This window comes from Mchenga conophoros, linkage group LG6, assembly GCF_057382185.1.
Source record: "Mchenga conophoros isolate Kocher_MC1m ecotype Shallow Benthic linkage group LG6, M_conophoros_male_GT1.1, whole genome shotgun sequence".
Taxonomy (NCBI): Eukaryota; Metazoa; Chordata; class Actinopteri; order Cichliformes; family Cichlidae; genus Mchenga; species Mchenga conophoros.
This window is the reverse complement of record NC_140531.1, coordinates 3,249,812-3,274,268: the sequence shown is the minus strand read 5'-3', so window position 1 is coordinate 3,274,268 and position 24,457 is coordinate 3,249,812. Positions and strand designations below refer to the sequence as shown.

The window sequence follows — 24,457 nt, the reverse complement described above, 5'->3', positions numbered from 1 at the left end:
GCCATTCGATCCCTATACAACCGTTGCAAGAGCTTGGTTCACATTGCCGGCAATAAGTCGGAGTCGTTCACAGTGGGTGATGGGCTCCGCCAGGGCTGCCCTTTGTCTCCGGTTCTGTTCATAATTTTTATGGACAGGATTTCTAGGCGCAGCCAAGTGGCGGAGGGCTTTCGCTTTGGTGGCCTCAGAATCTCATCTCTGATTTTTGCAGATGATGTGGTTCTGTTGGCTTCATCGGATGAAGGCCTCCAGCTTGCACTGGAACGGTTCGCAGCTGTGTGTGAAGCAGCGGGAATGAGGATCAGCACCTCCAAATCTGAGGCCATGGTTCTCAGCCGGAAAAGGGTGGAGTGCCCACTCGAGGATGAGTTCCTGCCCCAAGTGGAGGAGTTCAAGTATCTCGGGGTCTTGTTCGCGAGTGATGGGAGAAGGGAGCCGGAGATCGACAGACGGATTGGGGCTGCAGCTGCAGTAATGCAGAGGCTGCACCGGTCCGTCGTGGTGAAGAGGGAGCTGAGTGTAAAAGTGAAGCTCTGAATTTACTGGTCAATCTACGTCCCTACCCTCACCTATGGCCACGAACTGTGGGTAGTGACCGAAAGAACGAGATCGTGGATACAAGCGGCAGAAATTAGCTTCCTCCGAAGGGTGGCTGGCCTCTCCCTTAGAGATAGGGTGAGAAGTTCGGCCATCCGGGAGGGGCTCAGAGTAGAGCCGCTGCTGCTCCACATCGAAAGGAGCCAGCTGAGGTGGTTCGGGCATCTGACAAGGATGCCCCCTGGGCGCCTCCTGGGTGAGGTGTTCCAGGCATGTCCCACCGGGAGGAGGCCCCGGGGCAGACCCAGGACACGCTGGAGAGATTATATCTCTTGGCTGGCCTGGGAACGCCTTGGTGTTCCCCCGGATAAGCTGGAGGAGGTGGCTGGGGAGAGGGAGGTCTGGGCCTCTTTGCTTAGGCTGCTGCCCCCGCGACCCGGCCTCGGATAAAGCGGATGAAGATGGATGGATATATTTTCTCATCTAAATGTCCACTGAGCTGTGAGCCAGGGGGCGGTAATGCGCCTTAACATTGGTTGCCAACCAAGAAGAAGAAGAAACTGTGAGCCAGGAGGGAGGGGGTGAGTGAGTGATTCGTTCGCTCTATGATTCAGCACAGGAGGGAGGGGGTGAGTGAGTCCTGAGTGATTCGCTTACGATTCAGCACAGGAGGGAGGGGGTTAGTGAGTCCTGAGTGATTTGCTTACGCTTACGATTCAGCACAGGAGGGAGGGGGTGAGTGATTCGTTCGCTCTATGATTCAGCACAGGAAGGGAGGGGGTGAATAGCTCAAATGTACTGTTAGCATGTTAGCAGAGCGATGCTACTGTGAACCGAGGAGCTATTGTCTTGATGTGAGCTTCTACTCAGGGCTTTTTCTTCCAGTTCAGAGCAGAATTTTTTTTGTTAAGATACTGGATGTTGTGTTTTTCTCCACAATTTTAATTATAAGCTAGATAGATTGCTGCTAACAGCAACAGGGATGAGTCAGTGAGTCAGTTGGGCTTGCGAATCATGATTCATGAGTCAGTAAAGTGATTCTCGAGTATTGAACGATTCGTTCATGATTCGCGCATCACTAGTGAGTGAATTATTAACAAGATGATTGACCTCTGTTGGAGTAGCATTCAGGTAGCTGCTCTGCTCGGTGTTGGTACAGGGCATTGAAGATGCTAACAGTGTGTGGATTATATTCTTAAACTTAGTTACAGCACTTTCAGAAAGACATCTACTGTGTTGAAGTCTACTCCCCACTGCTCCCCCCTTTTGAGAGAAGCCAATTGAGTCTAATAACAGATTAAATGCCATGCTGAGGCTGTCAATTTTTGCATCTACATGAATGTTAAAATCCCCCACAATAATTATTTGATCTGAGCTGAGCACTAAATCAGATAAAAAGTCGGAGAAATCAGACAGAAACTCTGTGTAAGGCCCAGGTGGATGATATATAATAACAAGTAAGACTGGTTTCTGAGTTTTACAGCTGGGGTGGACAAGGCTCAGCATCAGGCTGTCAAATGAATTAAAAGTCTGTCTTGGTCTTTCGTTGATTAATAGCCTGGTGTGAAAAATTGCTGCCACACCGCCCCCTCGGCTTGTGCTTCGAGGTTTCTGGTAGTTAGAATAACTCGGGGGTGTTGATTCATTTAAACTAACATAATCATCCTGCTGGAACCAGGTTTCTGTAAGGCAAAGTAAATCGATTTGTTGATCAATTATTAAGTCATGTACTAACAGAGACTTGGAGGAGAGAGACCTAATATTTAATAATCCTCATTTCACTGTTTTACTCTTTGGTTCAGATGTGGATACTGCATTGTTCTTTCTTTATGTTTAAGTTGTTTGTTGCTGGTTTTTAGTTTTTTTTAATCTGTTTGGGAGCTGACACAGTCTCTATGGAGACAGGGGGTTTTTGGGGGGGGGGGGGGGGGGTAACAGGAGGAGCAAAGCTGCAAAGAGGTGTGTAAGATCGCAACTCTGCTTCTGCTTCCTGGTCCCAACTCTGGATAGTCATATTTTGGGGGGTTTAATAAATTTGTCCATATTTCTAGAAATGAGAGCTGCTCCATCCAAAGTGGGATGGATGCCGTCTCTCCTAAGAAGACCAGGTTTCCTCCAGAAGGTTTGGCAATTATCTATGAAGCCCACATGGTTTTTTGGAAACCACTCAGACAGCCAGCAATTTAAGGAGAACATGCGGCTAAACATGTCACTCCTGGTCTGATTGGGGAGGGGACCAGAGAAAACTACAGTCCCACATTGTTTTGGCAAAGTTATAATTTTACTGAATTTACGTTTACCCTTAGCCAGCAGTTTTAAATTTCCCTCAGTGTCGCCTGCTCTGGCCCCTGGAAGACAATTGACTATGGTTGCTGGTGTCTCTAGCTTCGCATGTCTCAGAACAGAATAGCCAGTTACAAGACTATGACCCCTGGCAGGTGTATCGCTGAGTGGGGAAAAACGGTTAGACATCAGAATCAGAATAAGAATCGTGTTTATTGGCCAAGTATATGTGCAGACACATACAGGGAATTTGGTTCTGGTAGATGGCGGCTCTCAAGCACAGCAATGTAAATCACACACACACACACACCACACACACACACACACGTCTCTATATATTCCAAGATGGCGGCGCGTGAACAACGCGAGGCTCAGTGTCTCTCCAGAATCTGCTATTTAGCGGTTTTTTATCTACTTTTAACCGGATTATTCGTCCAGAATTGCTGTGCGTTGCTGACCTACAGCAGACAAGAGCTTCTGGACATCTGGACTCACAACTCCAACAGTTTTATCGCCGATCTCCGACTCATCCCAGAGATCTCCAGAACACCGGAGGCTGCCCACTCTCCCCGGCTGGGCGGAAGTGCACGCAGACGGCGCCGAGATCGTAAACAAAGGCGAGGTAGGCGCGGAGGGCTACGGGCTAAGCTAAAGCTAACACCACACCGGCTCCCTTTACCCAGTATTTTTCTCGCCAATGTCCGTTCTCTGGCAAACAAAATGGATGAGATACGGCTCTCCATCACTAACAACAGACGGATTATGGACTCAAATGTCATGTTTTTCACCGAAACATGGCTGAACAACAGCTGCCCGGACAATGCTATCGAGTTAGCAGGACGCCACACACACCGAGCCGACAGGCTAGCAGATGACTCCGGCAAGACCAGAGGTGGAGGTTTGTGCATTTATATTAACAATGCTTGGTGCATGAACTCCACTACTACTGAGAGTCACTGCTCACCTAATGCGGAGTTTTTAATGGTCAAATGCAGACCTTATTATCTCCCCAGAGAATTCACTTCGATCATACTCACTGCCGTGTATATACCCCCCGACGCTAATGCTAGGTTGGCCATGAAAGAACTTTCTGCAGCCATTAACAAACACCAGAATAAACACCCCGAGGCTGCTTTTATTGTTGCTGGCGACTTCAACCACACCAACTTAAAGACAGTCCTCCCCAGATTCCACCAACATGTCTCCTGCCACACCAGAGGAGACAAGACTTTAGACCATGTGTATTCCAACCTGGCTGGAGCCTACAAAGCCACACCCCTCCCCCACATTGGACAATCGGACCATCTCTCCCTGTTCCTCACACCTAGGTATTCACCACTCATCCAACGTGTGAAACCTGCTGTGAGGACAATTAAAGTGTGGCCAGAGGGGACAGACGCAGTGCTCCAGGACAGATTTAAAAACACAGACTGGAATATGTTCACCCACACAGACCTGGACCAGTACGCCTCATCTGTACTGGATTACATCTCCAAAACCACAGACAGTGTCACCACCCAGAAACGGATCACCATGTACCCCAACCAGAAGCCTTGGATGAACCGGGATGTTCGTCTCCTCCTGAAGGCCCGCAACACTGCCTTTAGGTCAGGAGATGCACACGCCTACAGTACAGCCAGGGCTAATCTAAAGAAGGGCATCAAAAAAGCCAAACACCATTACAAAAAGAAGGTAGAAGAACACTTCTCCAACTCCAACCCCCGACGCATGTGGCAAGGACTCCAGACCATCACAGACTACAGGACCACCAAACCCTCCCCCGCATCCTCTGATGTCTCCTTCCTCAACGAGCTCAACAACTTTTATGCTCGTTTTGAGCAAGGGAACCCCACAACTACAACCAAAGCAGACATGACGCCAGACCACCAACCTATGACTCTCTCCCCCACCGATGTAGGAGCGGTGCTGAGCAGGATCAATGTCCACAAGGCTGCAGGCCCTGATGGCATCCCCGGGCGTGTTCTCAGAGCGTGTTCTGGGGAGCTTGCAGGAGTGCTCACAGACATATTCAATCTGTCCTTGGCCCACGCTGTGGTACCGGCCTGCTTCAAATCCACCTCCATCGTCCCGATACCCAAAAACTCCAACCCATCTTGCCTCAATGATTACCGCCCAGTAGCACTCACCCCCATCATCACTAAGTGCTTAGAGCGACTGGTCCTAGCACACTTCAAATCCTGTCTCCCCCCCACCCTGGACCCCCACCAATTCGCATACCGCCGGAACAGGAGCACAGAGGATGCAGTCTCCATCGCAATGCACTCTGTCCTCTCACACCTGGACAACAACAACACCTACGCCAGAATGCTGTTTATAGACTTCAGTTCAGCATTCAATACAATCCACCCCTCACAACTCATCAGGAAACTGACAGACCTGGGTATCAGTTCCCTCATCTGCAAATGGTTACTGGACTTCCTGACCAACCGCCCCCAACATGTCCGGCTGGATAACCGCTGCTCATCTACCATCACAATGAACACCGGTGTACCACAAGGCTGTGTGATGAGCCCTTTCCTCTACTCCCTCTTCTCCCACGACTGCAGACCTGCTGATGGTTCCAACACCATCATTAAGTTTGCAGATGACACCACGGTGATTGGCCTCATCAGTGACAACGATGAGGCCGCCTACAGGGAGGAGGTGGATCGTCTGGCTGAGTGGTGCGACAGAAACAACCTGCTGCTTAACACCGAGAAGACCAAGGAGCTCATCGTGGACTACAGGAGGAATGCTGACCCACATCCACCCATCCACATTAAGGGGACGGCTGTGGAGCGTGTGAGCAGCTTCAAGTTCCTGGGAGTCCACATCTCCGAGGATCTCACCTGGACGACCAACTGCTCCAAGCTGGTCAAGAAGGCTCACCAGCGCCTCTTCTTCTTGAGGACTCTGAGGAAGAACCACCTGTCCTCAGACATCCTGGTGAACTTCTATCGCTGCACCATCGAGAGCATCCTGACCAACTGTATAACAGTCTGGTACGGGAACTGCTCTGCCTCGGACCGGAAGGCGTTGCAGAGGGTCGTGAAAACTGCCCAGCGCATCGCCGGAGCACCACTTCCTGCCATAAAAGACATCTACAGGAAGCGGTGTCTGAAAAGGGCTGGGAAAATCATCAAAGACCCCAGTCACCCATCACATGGACTCTTCACCCTCCTGCCCTCTGGGAGGCGCCACAGGAGCCTCCGGACTAAGACCACCAGGTACCGGAACAGCTTCTTCCCCACAGCTGTCAGACTCCTGAACTCTGCCTCCTGACATCTGACCCACGTTAAACTCATGGACTGAACATACACACACACACAATGGACAACTGTACCCTCAAACACAATAATAACATGGACTGAACCACCACTCACAACCACTAGCACTTTATATAGCCTCTGTAGAAACTATCTACACCCTCACTTATCTTAACTGCACTACTGTATAGCTCTGTGTAAATAATCATTCTGTACATTCGATAATCTTTAATCCTACAACTGTTTACAACTTGCATAGTTCCCATTTCTGTATAGCTGTATATCCCAGATTCTGTAAAGTTATTTATTTCATATTCTGTATAGTTTTTCATATTTATATCCTGTTCATATCCTGTACATAGCTTGTACTCACTACAGCCTGTACATACTTATAGTTATAGAATATTCACAACATACTTCATACCGTGTACATTATAACATACCATAATAGACCCATTTCTGTAATATACTCACATATCTATATTATTGCTAATATATATTGTAATATATCTATATCACTAAAGCACTTCTGGATGGATGCAAACTGCATTTCGTTGCCCTGTACCTGTGCATGTGCAATGACAATAAAGTTGAATTCTATTCTATTCTATTCTATATATACACATTACACATGCATACACAAAGCTGTGTAAACCAACTATAAATGACGAATCTAAACTTATATACATAAAATACAGAAATGAACGAGGTGGAATGAATACTACAAAATGTACATAAGGTGCAGTTGCAGTCTGGCAGTGTGACAGGTCAACTGTTAAGAAGGGAGATGGCGAGGGGAAAGAAACTGTTCCTGTGTCGGGTGGTCATGGTCTGCAGGCTTCTGTACCGTCTGACAGAGGGCAGCAGATCAAAAAGTCTGTGTGCAGGGTGTGAGGGGTCTGTGATGATTTTATCTGCCCGTTTCCTGGTTCTTGAGAGGTACAGATCCTGGATGGAAGGCAGGGGGGTGCCGATGGTCCTTTCTGCTGCCCGTACAGTCCGCTGCAGTCTGCTCCTGTCCTGTTTAGTGGCGGCTCCATACCAGACTGTGATGGAGGAGCACAAGACAGACTCAATGACCGCAGTGTAGAACTGGATCAGCAGCTCCTGTGGGAGACTGTACTTCCCCAGTTGTCTCAGGAAGTACATCCTCTGGTGGGTCTTTTTGAGGATGGAGTTGATGCTGGTCTCCCACTTCGGGTCCTGGGAGATGGTTGTACCCAGGAACTTGAAGGTCTTCACAGTTGACACAGGGCTGTCTGATATGGTGAGGGGGAGCAGAGTTGAGGGATGTCTCCTGAAGTCCACTGTCATCTCTACAGTCTTAAGAGTGTTCAGCTCGAGATTGTGCTGACTGCACCAGAGTACCAGCCGCTCAACTTCTTGCCGGTATGCAGACTCATCACCATCTTGAATGAGGCCAATGACAGGGGTGTCATCTGCAAACTTTAGGAGTTTGACAGCCGAGTTCTTGGAGGTGCGGTCGTTAGTGTAGAGGGAGAACAGTAGTGGTGAGAGAACACATCCTTGAGGGGCACCAATACTGAGGGACCCGGTTTCAGAGGTGATCTCCCCCAGCCTCACTTGTTGCTTTCTGTCTGTCAGGAAGCTGGTGATCCACTGACAGGTAGCTGGTGACACGCTGAGCTGGGAGAGTTTGGAGGAAAGAAGTTCAGGCACAATGGTGTTAAAAGCCGAACTAAAGTCCACAAATAGGACCCTGGCATAAGTTCCCGGGCGGTCAAGGTGTTGCAGGATGTAATGCAGCCCGGTAGGCAAACTGCAGAGGGTCCAGCTGCTGGCCTGTAATGCCTTTCAAATGGGCTAACACCAGTCGTTCCAAGGATTTCATGACCACAGACGTCAAGGCGACAGGTCTGTAGTCATTCAGTCCTGTGATGGTGGGTTTCTTGGGAACAGGGATGATGGTGGAGCGTTTGAAGCAGGAGGGAACTTCACACAGCTCCAGGGATCTGTTGAAGATGCGAGTAAAGATCGGAGCCAGCTGTTCAGCACAGGTTTTGAGGCAGGAGGGTGAGACGCCGTCTGGTCCGGGGGCTTTCCTGGGCTTCTGTTCCTGGAATAGTCGGCTCACATCCTGAGTGTGTATTCTGAGTTTCAGGGAGGAGGAAAGGGGGGTGAGAGGTGTGGTGGAGGTCGTTGAGTCTGGATTGGGGAGGGTGGTGGTGGTCGTTGAGTCTGGATTGGGGAGGGTGAGGGTGGTCGTTGAGTCTTGATTGGGGAGGGTGGGGGTGAAGGGGGGAGAGGTGGAAGGTGTGTTGGGGGTCAATGTCTGAAGCAATGTCCCTGGGGAGGGGAGGGTGGGGCGTGGGAGTCTGTCCGTCTCAAACCTGCAATAGAAAGTGTTTAACTCATTGGCCAGGTCTTTGTTTGCTTCAATAGTGGGTGGGGGGCGTCTGTAGCTGGTGATTTCCTGCAGGCCCCTCCACACTGACGCAGGGTCGTTGGCTGAGAGCCCCATGTGAACAGGCTCTCAGCCAACAACCCTGCGTTCACACACATGTGAACAGGTTGGTGGTGTACCTGGGACTTCTGTTTAAGACTATGCTTCCTCCTCACCGTCACCCAGCCGCCCTCTTTCCCCAGCTGCTTGGGGAACCGGGGAACAGCTAGCGGGGCCTACGCTATCTTCGGCTGCACCAGCTTACAGGGGCCTGGCTAGCTATGGGTGAATGAAGGGTGCGAAGCCGAGTCTCCAATTCAGTAATCTTGGCCTCCAGAGCTGCAAACATGCTACATTTGTTACAAGTATCATTACTGCTAAAGGAGGCCGAGAAGTAATTAAACATCTGACACAATGAGCAGGAAAGTGCAGGATGGACAGGTGAAGAGGCCATGCTGCTAGCGAGTTGGCTACAAGATAAGCTAAGCTAGCGAAACAGTAAAGACACAGTAAGTGAATACTTTGGCTATAAATTAGGTAGTGAGTACACAGAAAGTGTGCTTCGGATGAAGCACATGAAGATTATGCTATGAAAAAAGAATATATCTAAAACCTTTTGATTAAATTGCTAAGCAGATAAGCTACTCAAAAACACCACCTTGTTTGAGTAGGAACAGGAAGTGTTACTCTACCGCAGAGAGAGCGAACACCAAGTGACAGCGCCACCAAGAGTCAGGGTGCAAGAGAGCCATTATATAGCCATTCTACTCTACCTGAGCCCTCAAAGTGCTTCATACAACTTGCCTCATTGATCCAGTTTCTTATTTGCAAGTACTTTGTGCATAACATTCACAGATATTCATACTCCACCAGATGCAACAGAGAGCACTTTGGGGTTAATATATTGCCCAAGGATATTTGGCAGGCAGAGTGGAGCAGCCAGGGTTCAAAGCACCAGCCTTCCGACTTACTCTACCTCCTGAACTGGAGTAACCTGCTTAAAAAATTACTGATATACTGTCTTTTACCATAATTAAAGTTGCGCTCTCACAGTAAATGTCAAAAGTTGAATGCTCTTTTTCCCAGAACCAAAAACAGCCTGGTGTTTGATAGTAGCACTGCTTTCCAGGACAAAGAAAAACTACAGCAATATACTGTATGAGAAAGGCTTAAAGCGAAAGATAAGCAATACTAAGCTCAGGTACAACTAGATGAACTTGTGTATTTTAGTGTAAAGTTGGTCCCTGAAAACTGTTGTTTTGCCAAAATGCGACCATTAGTAATTAATATAAGGAGTTCCTCTAAATAGCTGCATGTGTATGTCATTACATTTAATGATTTAATGCTCTGGCTGTGCCGAGTTACAGCAACATTGATGGGTTTTTTTTTCTTCTTCCATAAATGACCTAAAGAGGATTTAGTGGTGTCTATTTCAGAGGAACAATAGCAGTTTCAGTTTTGAGTTCATTTCAGTTATGTTCTAAAGTCCAGTATCATTCCCTGTCAGATCTGGACAGCCATCACTTGTAATACATGTTTGTCCCATTTACACCCAACCGCTCTAGCAGCATGCTGTTATCTCTGCAAAAAAATATCACTCCCTTTCTTTACCTGAGAGCTTTGCTGCCAGCCCCTCTGTTATCGAAACGTTTTTCATTATCCAATGTACAAACATAAGTAACCGGCCTATGTCACAGACATCATAAATATCACCTATAGCCCAACAAAAAAGTCAGAATTGTTGGCTTTGTTTTTCAAATGTCAATAATACAAGTCTTCAGCAGTTTGCCTGGAGAATGACATTTTCTGAAATGCTTCTTAAGTAATTTGTTTTCCTAAAGATCTTTTCTCTCTTACGCTGATTTGGGTTCAAGAGATCAATTTCAAGTTTGATTTTATTTACTAACTTGACTCAGTGAAATCAGGGTGTATTATGAGGACTGAAAACCTTGCTTGATGGCTGAAGTCATGAAAAAATGTACCGTATTTTTCAGACCATAAGGTGCACCAGATTATAAGATGCATTAAGCAATCAAATCAGTCAGTTAAGTTAAACTTTACTCACCTCATTCTTCTTGCTTCCTCCACTTCCGTACCATTGATTCATTAATGCTGTATTCTATCACAGCTGCTCTATTCCCATGTTGTTGCAGTATACAGTGGAACCCCGACTTACGAATACCCCATTTAACGAAAAATCCAAGTTACGAAGCCACTTAACGGCAATATTTCTGCCCATGTTACGGCAAAATGCCCACGTAACGAAATCCGCTGGCTCTGATTGGCTGAGCCCACAATGCCTATAATGCCCACAATGCCTTCCGAATCATGTGACAACCCCCTTGGCTTTTGTACTTGCGCTTCGCTGTTCCACTTGAACAACGTATTGTTGTTGCAGTTAGCAATTAGCCTATAGCCAATTGTTCACTCAAAAGGCGCGATGGGTGCTTCGTCTTACGAAAATGTTCGACTTATGAAAGACCCATGGGAACGAATTGATTTCGTAAGTCGGGGTTCCACTGTACTAATGACTAACCTCGTATTGTGGATGGATTATCTCAGCTGTTCTTCTGACTGATGTTTGGTCCGTTTACAGCATCCTGCCATGCAATTACATTTGTCCCTAACCATCAGGAACCCTCACGTTAACTTTTATCAAGTGGAAAAAAGTTAGCATTCATCCTCAAGCTTCACTATGTTTATGCTATGCTAACATAGCTGTGTAGCTAGCCACCATGTAGCAACTTCAGTAACCCTACAAAAGTCACTGCTGATTAGTTTTCTGTTTTCATTTATGTTGGAAGTTATAGCAGAGCTGTACGATTAAATTTTTCAGAAATCTCTCAGTCAGAACATGCTATATCATGTTTACGCGGAAACTAGCAAGCTAACTTCCTGCTAACTTCAAACTCCGTGAAATATAATAAATTCTGTTTTCATGGATGCCTGGATGTTAAACTTAATTGTTACACCTGGTAAAGCAGCAACGCTGATCATTTTATTAAACATTAAAGAATTTAGACAGTTTGGAACTCTTAGTGATGCCGCAATGTTGCATTGTGCAACTTGTTTACTTGTTTTAAACAGTTATCATTACCATGGTATTAAATTCCTGTTTTTTTTGTAAAAACTGCCGCAGGTGCTTTCTTCGTTATCATCACTATTGTTTAAGTGTTATTAACATGGTTATTAATGTGTTATTAAATAGAAACAGGCAGTTTTGCATTTTTCAGTGCTGTTTTGTGCTTATTACACAGAAACAGATGTTTCCATTTAATGATCCAGAGCAGTAAATATTATGTTTAAATATATACGGTGGCCCCTAGAGACAAAGCACGTACAAACTCGAAAAAGCATGTAAAAATTCCAAAGAACATTTCTAGCCTTAACTGAACTTCCAAAGCAGACCTAATTCGCTTAAATTGCACAATTGAAAGCATATGTGTATTGTTTGTGTATTTATACACAAGCACGCATACAGTATATATTCAAATAATTTAAAAAAAATGTTAATTTACCTGTTACTACCACACACCAAATCTAGTCGTTGGTACTTCCTGGCTTTTGTAGCCACTAGGTAACAAAAGATCAACACCGCACCTAGTCCCTTTGAGCATTTCTGTTGTGTTTTGTATGTGTTTTAGAGTTTGTACGTGCTTCAGAGTTTGTGCGTTCTATGGAGTTTTTACGTGCTTCGGGGTTTGTACATGCTATGGAATTTTTACGTGCTTTGGAGTTTGTACGTGCTTTGGAGTTTGTACGTGTTTTGGAGTTTGTACGTGCTTTCTCTCTAGGGGCCACCATAAATATACTTTTATTTATTCACTCCACATAAAATGTAATAAATAAATCGTATAATACAAAAACCAACTATTTACATTTCAACTTTTAACTATTTAAATTTTCAGCTTTTTCCTTTTAAACAAATTTAAAACAAAAAACACAAAACACTGCAAACCACAACACAATTAAATATAAATTAAAATATGAAAACAAAAAAAGATGCACATTCTCTGTCACATTTGTTTTTCATTCCAACTCATGAGCAGGAATGTTGTATTATTTCAAGGGTGGCTTGTTTCCAGTCCAGGCATTACTGCCTGAATGACTGTCATGGATCGAGGTGATCCAAATGTAGGTGCAGAAGAAAGTCTTTAACTTCCCTTAAGTACAGTGGCAGTGGATGTGGGTTGGAGATGCAATGAGCTTGAACCTGCAGGCGACCATCTTCACTGACCACACCATCTGTGACGGAGAACTCATCTCTCCTGTTGTCCTGCAAGCAAACAATTATTTTTTTGGAACATGAACTTAATTGCTTTCTTAAAACATTTTTTTCTGCATTTGGTATAAAACAGACTCCAATTTGGACAATCTCAGGCTCCCTCCCCACGGAGAGGTGACATTCAATGTCCCACTGTCAGTCTGGATAGCCGTGACCACCACCCAACACACAATAATGTCATGAAAGCATCATTTTAAAAAGGGCTATGCAAACATGGCCAATAACTTTCATTCTAAGATGTGCAAAATGATTTGGGCACAAAACAAATTTTGCTGTTAGAAAACTTGCAGACTTCACTATATACAGTGTAGACCCTCTAAACTAAGTTTGGGGGATGTGATCTTTCAAGAAATGCAGACAAACTGTTGTTGTTTGTTTACTTACACAGCATGTCTTGTAGAATTAACTGGAGTCACCAGCAACAGCATAGTGCAGTCATATCTCAAGTCTAATAAAAGAAGACAACTTCCCCAAGCCAAAGCACAAATAAAACAATAAGTAAAACAGGCTGATCTAAAGTATGATTAAAGTTCAGCCTGATTAACATAAATGTCACTGACAGTTATTAATATATTGGAAAACCAAAATACTTACCACTGAGTTGATGTCTTTCTGTCCAACAGCAGGAGTGCTGGTCCCAAGCCTCAAAGACAGTAAGAAGCAAGCAGAGGGAGAAAAAACAGAACATTTTTCAGAAACTGATTTGATCCTTAATGGCTGTGCAATCATTGTAACATATAGTTTGCCTATATTGTTAAATAAAGTCTAGATTTGACATTAATAGATGTCACAGATGTTCAAAAGCTGCCACAAAGCATGAAAAAAATGGACGTCTCCGAAAATGTCGGAGCATTTTTGCAAATACAGTGGGGCAAAAAAGTATTTAGTCAGCCACCGATTGTGCAAGTTCCCCCACTTAAAATGATGACAGAGGTCAGTAATTTGCACCAGAGGTACACTTCAACTGTGAGAGACAGAATGTGAAAAAAAAATCCATGAATCCACATGGTAGGATTTGTAAAGAATTTATTCGTAAATCAGGGTGGAAAATAAGTATTTGGTCAATAACAAAAATACAACTCAATACTTTGTAACATAACCTTTGTTGGCAATAACAGAGGTCAAACGTTTACTATAGGTCTTTACCAGGTTTGCACACACAGTAGCTGGTATTTTGGCCCATTCCTCCATGCAGATCTTCTCGAGAGCAGTGATGTTTTGGGGCTGTCGCCGAGCAACACGGACTTTCAACTCCCGCCACAGATTTTCTATGGGGTTGAGGTCTGGAGACTGGCTAGGCCACTCCAGGACTTTCAAATGCTTCTTACGGAGCCACTCCTTTGTTGCCCGGGCGGTGTGTTTTGGATCATTGTCATGTTGGAAGACCCAGCCTCGTTTCATCTTCAAAGTTCTCACTGATGGAAGGAGGTTTTGGCTCAAAATCTCATGATACATGGCCCCATTCATTCTGTCCTTAACACGGATCAGTCGTCCTGTCCCCTTGGCAGAAAAACAGCCCCATAGCATGATGTTTCCACCCCCATGCTTCACAGTAGGTATGGTGTTCTTGGGATGCAACTCAGTATTCTTCTTCCTCCAAACACGACGAGTTGAGTTTATACCAAAAAGTTCTACTTTGTTAATCAACTATTTATTTCAGTTGATTAACTGAAATAAATAAATCAGTTAAAGAAAAACAGTAAAATATATAATAACAAAAAGAAAACAAAAAACAACCCATATGTATTGAATAAATCAGTAGGCTAACACATAATTTGTGTTTGTTTTTACATGATGTTGATATTTGTAAATAAAAAAAATATTGCACTTATATTCATTTAAATTTTCTGCACCTGTCATTGATGTCCACATGATGGTCAAAGAAATTACTCAGTCCAAAGTGCAAAGCCATAGAATTATCTAATTAAAGATCAACAGTATGAATGTGTATGCACCCCTGGACTCTGAGAAGAAGAAGACAAAAAAAATTTCACCATGGGGAACCCGGTGACCCTGAAACCCCATCTGAACAAAACCACACATTGAAATGCAGACACTCCTCACGTCGTTATAAGCGGAGCAAGCTTTGGCAATGCTCGCAGTGTAATCAGGGAAGATAACCACAGGGTTCCCCTTGTACTGCAACTGGCCCTGTTCCCGGGCCCACCGTAGCACGTTGATGCAACCTTGGTAGTAATGGAGTTTAGTGATGATGACTCAAGGTTTCCCGCTAGGTCTTCTCAGAGCAAGGCCTCTGTCTTAACTTCCCTCACTTTATTCTTACGGAAGGTGGAGTCCTCTGCACATTTTACCTATGCTATTAATGTCTATAATGCTGTGTGCACTAGGTGCACTATACAAGGTGCACTATACTGCTGGCACCTTGTGGATATAAATTCACTCATCAAATCGGGTAGTCTGTCATCAATCACAATAGCTCTTGAAAAAGAAAGACGGAAAGAAAGACCCTGCTGAACTGCTGCCTTAAAGGGGCAGTTTTATTTTTCTATATCATTACAAATATTATTATTACAATTTAAATACTGTGACCAGTAATACTGAAATGAGAATTTTTTTAAATTGTCCTGCCTTGATTATTGTAACTCTCATGTTTTGTGTATCTCTCAGCTTTCCCCAGCCTATCCATCTTCAGTTGATCCAGAGTGTATGGAAGTGTGTATCCTGTGAAGACTATAAGACTGTGTGATATCTCTATATATGCTGAAAGTCAAATTTATTTACATAACACATTAAAAAAAACAACAACAGTGTTGACAAAAGTGCTGTGTATTTAAAATAATCAAATGAAATAAAATTAAAGGAAGACAAAATTTAAGAAAGGAAACATAAAATGAGAAAACTCCAGTAAAAAAAATCACAAATAAAAGTAGTCAGTATCCATTACAGAACTCATAATTTAAAAGCCACGGGCTGCTGCTTCTTCCAGCTGTTGTTTCAATTGGTCAACTTCCCTTTGTCGAATGACTATAATCTCCTGGAGTTGCTTCTCTTTGGTTGAGTTGAGTTCCTTAAGTGGCAGGGATGCAGACGCAAAACCAAATGTGTGCCCTCTAAAGCAACGGTCCCCAACCCCTGGGCCTCGGACCGATACCGGTCCGTGAGTCGTTTGATACCGGGCCGCGAGAGTTGAGGCTCAGGTCTGAAATGTCTGGTTTTCAGCGTTATTTTGTCATCGTTTTTATCGTTAACTCGGTTTTCCTGGGTCTTTTCACGTGTGTTATAAATAAATCTTCTTTTTTTCGGTACCGGTACTAGTTTTATTTTGTTGTATTTATCCGCGACACCTTAAAGGCCGGTCCATGAAAATATTGTCGGGCATAAACCGGTCCGTGGCGCAAAAAAGGTTGGGGACCGCTTCTCTAAAGCATCTGGTCCAGTCTCAGTTTTCTACAACACTCTGGCTTTGTGTTAAATGATTCTGTGTCTTCCCTTTAACCATCATTTAACACACTGTTGTTATTGTGACCAGAAGATCTCTCTTGTTATCCATATCAGCCTTTCTTGAACCCCATGCCTTTCTTCCTCCTTCATCCCATGCTGTACGTGCCTTATCATATTCCTCTTTTGCTTTTCTATGTAAGACTTCTATTGTGTCATTAGTTGGGAGTTGTGCTGCTGGATATATATATATATATATATATATATATATATATATATATATATATAAAACACAAAAAACACCCAGCACGCCCCTGCGGGCGGTTTATCCTTCAAGCTCGGGTCCTCTACCAGAGGCCTGGGAGCTTGAGGGTCCTGCGCAGTATCTTGGCTGTTCCCAGGACTGCGCTCTTCTGGACAGAGATCTCCGATGTTGTTCCCGGGATCTGCTGGAGCCACTCGCCTAGCTTGGGAGTCACCGCACCTAGTGCTCCAATTACCACGGGGACCACCGTTACCTTCACCCTCCACATCCTCTCGAGCTCTTCTCTGAGCCGTTGGTATTTCTCCAGCTTCTCGTGTTCCTTCTTCCTGATATTGCTGTCATTCGGAACCGCTACATCGATCACTACGGCCGTCTTCTTCTGTTTGTCTACCACCACTATGTCCGGTTGGTTAGCCACCACCATTTTGTCCGTCTGTATCTGGAAGTCCCACAGGATCTTAGCTCGGTCATTCTCCACCACCCTTGGGGGCATCTCCCATTTTGACCTCGGGACTTCCAGGTTATACTCGGCACAGATGTTCCTGTACACTATGCCGGCCACCTGGTTATGGCGTTCCATGTATGCCTTGCCTGCTAGCATCTTGCACCCTGCTGTTATGTGCTGGATTGTCTCTGGGGCATCTTTACACAGCCTGCACCTGGGGTCTTGCCTGGTGTGATAGACCCACACGGTGATTAGTGAGTTGGATCAAGTGGCAGGGGAGGATGCTGGACAGACGTGGCACACCTAAACGTATAGTGAGGGTGCGCTAGGGATGCCTGGCAGAGGCCCTGGTCCATGAGATCTTCAACGCACACCTCCAGCAGAGCTTCAGCAGCATTTTGAGGGAGACTGGGGAGATTGAGTCCGAATGGACCATGTTCAGCACCTCCATTGCTAGGATGGTTAGCCTCGGGGACGTCAGAGGCTGTTAATAGGTACCGACAGGCCAAGCAGAACGTAGATCAAAAAGTGGCTGAAGCAAAACCTCGAGTGTGGGAGCAGTTTGGAGAGGCCATGGAGAAAGACTTTCAGACTGCCTCGAAGTGTTCTAGCAAACTGTCAGGCGACACAGGAGGGTAAAGCGGTGCTCTACATGCACTGTGTACTGTGCGGGTGGAGTCCTGCTGACTTCGAATGAGAACATTGTTGGGCGGTGGAAGGAATACTTCTAGGACCTCCTAATCCCACTGGCGCGTCTTCCATAGAGGAAGCAGAGTCTGGGGACGAGTGTGACGACTCACCCATCTAAGAGGTGAGGTCACTGAGACAGTTAAACATCTCCTCTGTGACAGAGCCTCTGGGGTGGACGAGGTTTCGCCCTGAGTTCCTGAAGGCTCTGCATGTTGTAGGTCTGTCTCCGTTGACACAACTCTACAATGCTGCGTGGAGATCAGGTACAGTACCTCTGGATTGGCAGACCGGGGTGGTGATTCCCATCAGTCCCATCATTTGTCCTGGTTGTGGAACATTGGACCAGCTCTTTATTCTCTTCAGGATACTTGAAGGCGCATGGGAGTTTGCCCAACCAGTCTACACATGTTTTGCGGATTTGGAGAAGGCATTCAACCGTGTCCCTCGGAGTGTCCTCTGGGAGGTGCTTCGGGAGTATTGGGTGTCTGGCCCATTGCTACAGGCCATTCGATCCTTATATAACCATTGCAAGAGCGTGGTCTGCATAGCCGGAAATAAATCGGACTCATTCTGGTGGGTGATGGACTCCACCCTTTGTCACCGATTCTGTACATAATTTTTTTGGAAAGAATTTCTAGGCATAGCCAAGTAGTAGAAGGCTTTCACTTTGGTGGTCTCAGAATCTCATCTCTACTTTTTGCAGATGATGTGGTTCTGTTGGCTTCACTGGGTGACAGCCTCTGGGTGACAGCCTCTAGCTCGCACTGGGATGGTTTGCAGCCGAGTGTGAAGCAGTGGGATTGAGAATCAGCACCTCCAAATCTGAGGCCATGGTTCTCAGCCAGCAAAGGATGGAGCGCCCACTCTGGGTCAGGGATGAGTTCCTGACACAAGTGGAGGATTTAACCTTGGGGTCTTGTTTACGAGTGAAGGGAGAAGGGAGCGGGAGATCGACAGATGGATTGGTGCTGTGGCTAGCAGTGATGCGGATGCTGTACTAAGCTTTGTGGTGAAATGATGTGTAGGCACTGAAGTGGTGAAATATACAATTTGCCACACTAAAATGATGCTATTCAGCTGTCAGCAGTTCTTACTACTGATACTATAGCGTATTGATGAAACAATATGATTACTGAAAGCACAAGGGGAAAATACATTGACCATTACATTAATGGGGTGCATTCTCCTGATGTTTCATCAAATTCCAATACAAGCTCCACTCTAAGTTGATTGCTTGGGGCCAGCTGTAGGAAGTGTTTTCTCTAAATCTGCCCCTCTTTCTTCCAGATTAAATGAGTCTTGCCGTGTCTGCAGACTATCTGGGCAGCATATGGAAAGCCACTATGACAAGCTAGCCTTCCAAACAACAACAAGGAGAAATCAATAACCCAGTTGCCCTGCTCAATCCCATTGCTGACCTGCCAGCTGTGTGTGTGTGTGTGTGTGTGTAGGTGTGTGCGCGTGCCGATGTAAAACAAATCACCCCCCCCACACACACACAGACCTTATTGTGTTGCTATTTGAACACTATTCCTTTCTCTCCCCCTTTGCCCTTGGTAGATTTATATGAAGCCTACTATAGAATTCTTTTGAGAACTGGATTTATAAAAGATCCAAAGATTTTTTTTTCATTCTTCAGGGAGTCATTTTGATATTTTCATGGTCGTCTAACCACAGAAGCTGTAGATACTGTAGTGGATTCAGATTTTTTGTCATGTACTCATACCTAGATGATTTGTCATAGAAACTTCACATTTTAGATATTCCTTTCAGGCATTCCATAAAGCTGCACTGGGGATTTTTTTGTGCCGCCTGCTTCAGCTTAGAGTTCCATATTTGCTATGAAATGTTTACATGAGTCAGTTGGTGTAATATTCATCAAACGTATTCTAAAGATTAATGGACACACATTAAATCATCAGCATTAAAGCAATCAGCATTTTCAAGTTTCAAGTTTTAAAAGGTAGTCACCTAAAAACATAGTTCAAATTCCAAACAGGACAAAATGTTTTCATTTTCATTTTTAAATTCTTTATACTTTCATTTAGTAAATATTATGTTTAGGAAAAACTTTTGAGGAAACATTTTTGGAAAAACTAAGCAAGAAGAATCAAAACATAGTTGTAACTGAAATATATATAGGTTATATTTCAGTGCCACATGCACATGCTAGATAAATTGGTCATTCTAAAATGGATAAATGATTGGATTAGTGGAAGAAAATGGATGGGTGTTGGCTTGACAACAACCCATCCACCGTCTCTGCTCATATAACTAAGATTTCAGTACATTAGTCTTACAGATGGTTGCATCTCCAATTTTTGTACAACACTGGATAGGGAGTTTAACACAAGGAGAATGAAGCAAAAAAAAACCTAACAAAAACAAAAACATGGGAAGCACTGAGGTGGCAGCAGTGGACAGCTGTTATTGTTTTTTAACACTCAGTTTCACTTTATAGAAGTTCTGACTTCTGCCAGCAGCAGGAGGTAAGTTCAAGGACCAACACCAACAAAAACACGGATAACTTATAGACCAGTTGTTTAACATATTTTTTACACTGCTCCCAGGAGACCATAAACATTAGATGACAATCTGTAAAGTTTGATTTGGGACAAACTCACAACATGCTGGTCCAGTAGGCTTGTACTCTGACAGTGAAGTGCTCCATTGAGATATATGGTCTTTAATAAACTATGGGCCTGCTCATTCATGGTGTTTTATATCTGGAGAAGGATTTTAAACTCCATTTTAGATGAAAAGAACAGTAGTACCATTGTGCAAGAGGCACATATTCCTGATCATCATGACTGGGCCAACCATATGTTTTTGACCCTCTTCATCATTCATTTGGGAACTTTTTTTCTGTGTGTGAATTTGTTTGTTTATAAAAGTTAGTCACAGCAGAAAGGAAAACTAACTTCAGACATAATGTCTGAACAGAAATTCGACCTATTCCATCCTGTGGTCAACCACCTGTAAGTGTTCAGGCCTGTTTGGTTGCTGAGGTCATTGGTGTTAATGGACTTGATATGTCCTGAGTTCAATTCCACCATCAGGCCGGAGTCTTTCTGTGTGGAGTTTGCATGTTCTCCCCGTGTTTGCGTGGGTTCCCTCCGGGTACTCCGGCTTCCTCCCACCAAATTGCCACTAGGTATGAATGTGCGAGTGAATGTGAGTGCGAATGGTTGTCTGTCCCTGTGTGTTGGCCCTGCGACAGACTGGCGACCTGTCCAGGGTGTACCCCGCCTCTCGCCCTATGACAGCTGGGGATAGGCTCTAGCGCCCCCCGCGACCCTGAAAAGGATAAGAGGAAGCGAATGGATGGATGGACTTGATATGCTTTTCTCATTTTGCTGTATACCTTAGACTACAAACCATATTTAATGATACATTCACAGAGTGCTTTACAGTTCTTTGAAATGTGTCACTGTGTATAAAAATGGGAGTTTGCACGAGCACTTAAAATCTATTGCGGTGACATAAGTAGGAAATTTTTTGAAAACTGCTTTGCTGTCCACAAAAGTTGTACGGAAAATTGCTCCTTATATTCCTGCATTTTCAGGGTTTTTAAATACTAAATAGTAAATTAATGACTATGTGTTCATTATGTGTTATTCAATGTGTTATTCAATAATTATGAATGTTGTGAATAAATTAACATTTGACTTTATTTTGCTGATATATGTTGATTTAACAATTTTATGACCAGGTTATCCAGAATTAAATGTGCTGAAACAAAAGAAGCAACGCATACGTAACTGTCCAAATACTCCAGTCTGTATCTTATATTCTGAACCGAACATTTAAATGGGCAATATACAAAACTCAATATCACAAAATCACAATGTTTCATTCATTTCTGGAGTACCTTTTTTTCATTTCTTCCTACATTGTGAAATGTCAAGTGCTAGACCAGACCAAGAGTGAAAATTAAGTGGTCAGACAGAGATAATTGACTTGCAGTCACTTGTACATATGTCTACACAGGTGTTCGACTTATGTGATAATTGCCTGACATATAAAGCCTTCTACATGATTTGACATTGATCTATAAAGAGTGGCTTTGTGTGTGACTACTCACACCTACACATAAGTACATGTAGATGCTTATGTTGTCCCCTGCGTGATGCCATAAAAAGAGGTGACAACAATGTGTCTGACACTCATTTCTACTTGATGATCTCCAGAGATTCAACTAACATGCTCTTATTTCATTTCATGCTTTTTGTTAAGTCAAATGTTTACTTTTATTCAGTAAAAACACACACACACACACACACACACACACACACAAGACTCAGCACTTGGTTATTTATAACAGAAGGGAGTGATTTAACATGACGTCAATAGATTATTATTATTATTACACACACACACACATACACACACACACACACACACACACACACACACACACCTTCATACATCAAGTTAGTGCAGACACAACAGTGCAATAGAAAATCTGTATCGTTCTGTTCTGTCTGGTGATGTTTTTTTGTTTGGTTTTTTGCACACTTGAACTTTTTGTAGTCCCGTGTGAATTGTCTGTTATATGTAGCAACATGGCCTTGGAGAAGACTGTAGCACTGCACATGGTTGAAATGACTACTTATGGTAAAACTCAGAGTACAGATCAGATTAGAGGAAATTAGAAGATTAGAAATTTTATTTTATTGCTTTTTGTTAAGTCAAATGTTTACTTTTATTCAGGGTTATTTTCATGACTACATTTTGATTATAGATTCTCATGGAAGGCATCAAAACTATGAATGAACACACATGGAATTATGTAGTAAACAAAAAAAGTGTGAAATAACTCAAAACATTCTTTATATTTTAGATTCTTCAAAATAGCCATCCTTTGCTTTGATTACTGCTTTGCTCACTGTTGGCATTCTCTCGATGAGCTTCATGAGGTCGTCACCTGGAATGGTTTTTCCAACAGTCTTGAAGGAGTTGTTGGCCCTTTTGCCTTCACTCTGCGCTCCATTTCATCCCAAACTATCTCCACTGGGTTTAGGTCAGGTGACTGTGGAGGCCAGGCCATCTGGTGCACTCCATCACTCTCCTTCTTGGTCAAATGGCCCTTACACAGCCTGAAGGTGTGTTTGGAGTCATTGTCCTGTTGAAAAATAAATGATGGTCAAACTAACCGTATAACCGGATGGGATGGCATGTCACTGCAGGATTCTGTGCTTGACAGTGCTTGACAGAGACCATCCGTTCACCTTTTATGTGTCACACAAAGACACGGTGGGTGGAAACAAGGATCTCAAATTTAAACTCATCAGACCAAAGCACAGATTCCCACTCAAACATTTTGGGTGAAAAAGGTCAGTTGTTAGCATGTCCTGCTTATTGCTTTGCCTTAGTCGTGGTGTCTTAGCAGCTGTTTGACCATAAAGGCCTGATTCACACAGATGTGTCTGCTATTGGATTTCTGTGTGGCATCTATCTGGGCTCTAATCTGAGCTGCTGTTAACTTGTGATTTCTGAGGCTGGTGACTCAGTTGAATTTATCCTCAGCAGCAGAGGGGACTCTTGGTCTTCCTTTCCTGAGCCAGTTTCATTGTAGCGTTTGATGGTTTTTGCAACTGCACTTGGGGATGCATTCAAAGAATTAGCAATTTTCCGGAGTGACTGACCTTCAGAAAACACAGAACGAAAACCCTAAGAACTAAAAATTCTAAACGCAAATACATAGATAGAATACACTAGAACATAAGATCATAACCATAGTAATAAACACAGTATATTGACAGTAACCCCAGTGTAGGACATTGGCTCTGCCCAGGCAGTGACAACAGAGTAGGAGTTCATGGTTTGTATAGGTATAGCTCCTTGCACAGACAGAGTGGGTGAAGGAGGTAACTGAACCACACACTGAGCTAATGGCTCAGTAAGACCCAGGACCATGACAAAAATGTTAACTCGGTTTATTTACATCCCATAAAGGCAGGGATCAAGCAGAGATCAGGCAATCAATATATTACCTAGCTGAACAAATGACGCAAAAATTGTAAAATATATATATATATATATATATATATATATATATATATATAAATATATATATATATATTTACTTTATTGTGTTCAAACACAACTGCACCACAGACAATGTTTTGAGATGAGCCATTTTTAACATACTGACAACATTCAGTCACAAATAAAGTCCTTTTCCAAAAACAAAAAAAATCAAATTTTTGTAATAAATGTTACTCATCCAATTTTAAAGGTGTGGTATTGTCAGTCAGAATATCAAACCTATCTTGATTGATTGTCACTAACAAACAGATCAAAACATCAGATGGCAGGATGTGAACTCTTCTATCTGGTTTCCATACAGCAAACAAATGTGTACTTGAGTTCTTTGGGAAACTCCATGTTGAGCCCATAAAGTAGGCCAAACAGGTAGGCAAAGGCAGCGGGAAGGTCTGGCAGATCATCAAGAATAATGTCCTCTTCCAAAACAATGGCAGTGTTGACCCCTGTGGACTGCGAGTTGGGTCCCACGCAGTCCACCATAACACCTCGGGTTGCCCTCTCAACTGGATCTGTGTCCTATGAAAAATTAATAACAGTACATATAAGTCTCTGAAAACCAAAACTGAAGATTGAGTAGATTTGCATACTCACCAGACATGTTAAGAAGAGTTTGGTCTCGTCGTTGTGAACAAATATCAGTACCCCTTCCAAACTGATGGTTCATCAATGCTGGACTATGTTTGAGACCTAAAACAAGGAAATCAAATAAGACTCAGTCTCATTTATAAACCTACCATTTTGTTTTAAAAAACACATTAAGTGTTGTTGCTAAAAATATAGCCTTATGAAATAAGATGTTAAAATTAGTTATTCCAGATAATTGCTCATGGTT

At 43.7% G+C, this 24,457-nt stretch overlaps 1 protein-coding gene across 1 annotated transcript in view; it reads left to right on the top strand.

The window, feature by feature from the left end:
• The window catches only part of tenm3 (teneurin transmembrane protein 3), an 810,020-nt gene that overhangs the window by 16,287 nt on the left and 769,276 nt on the right, over positions 1-24,457 (top strand). The window lies entirely within an intron of this gene.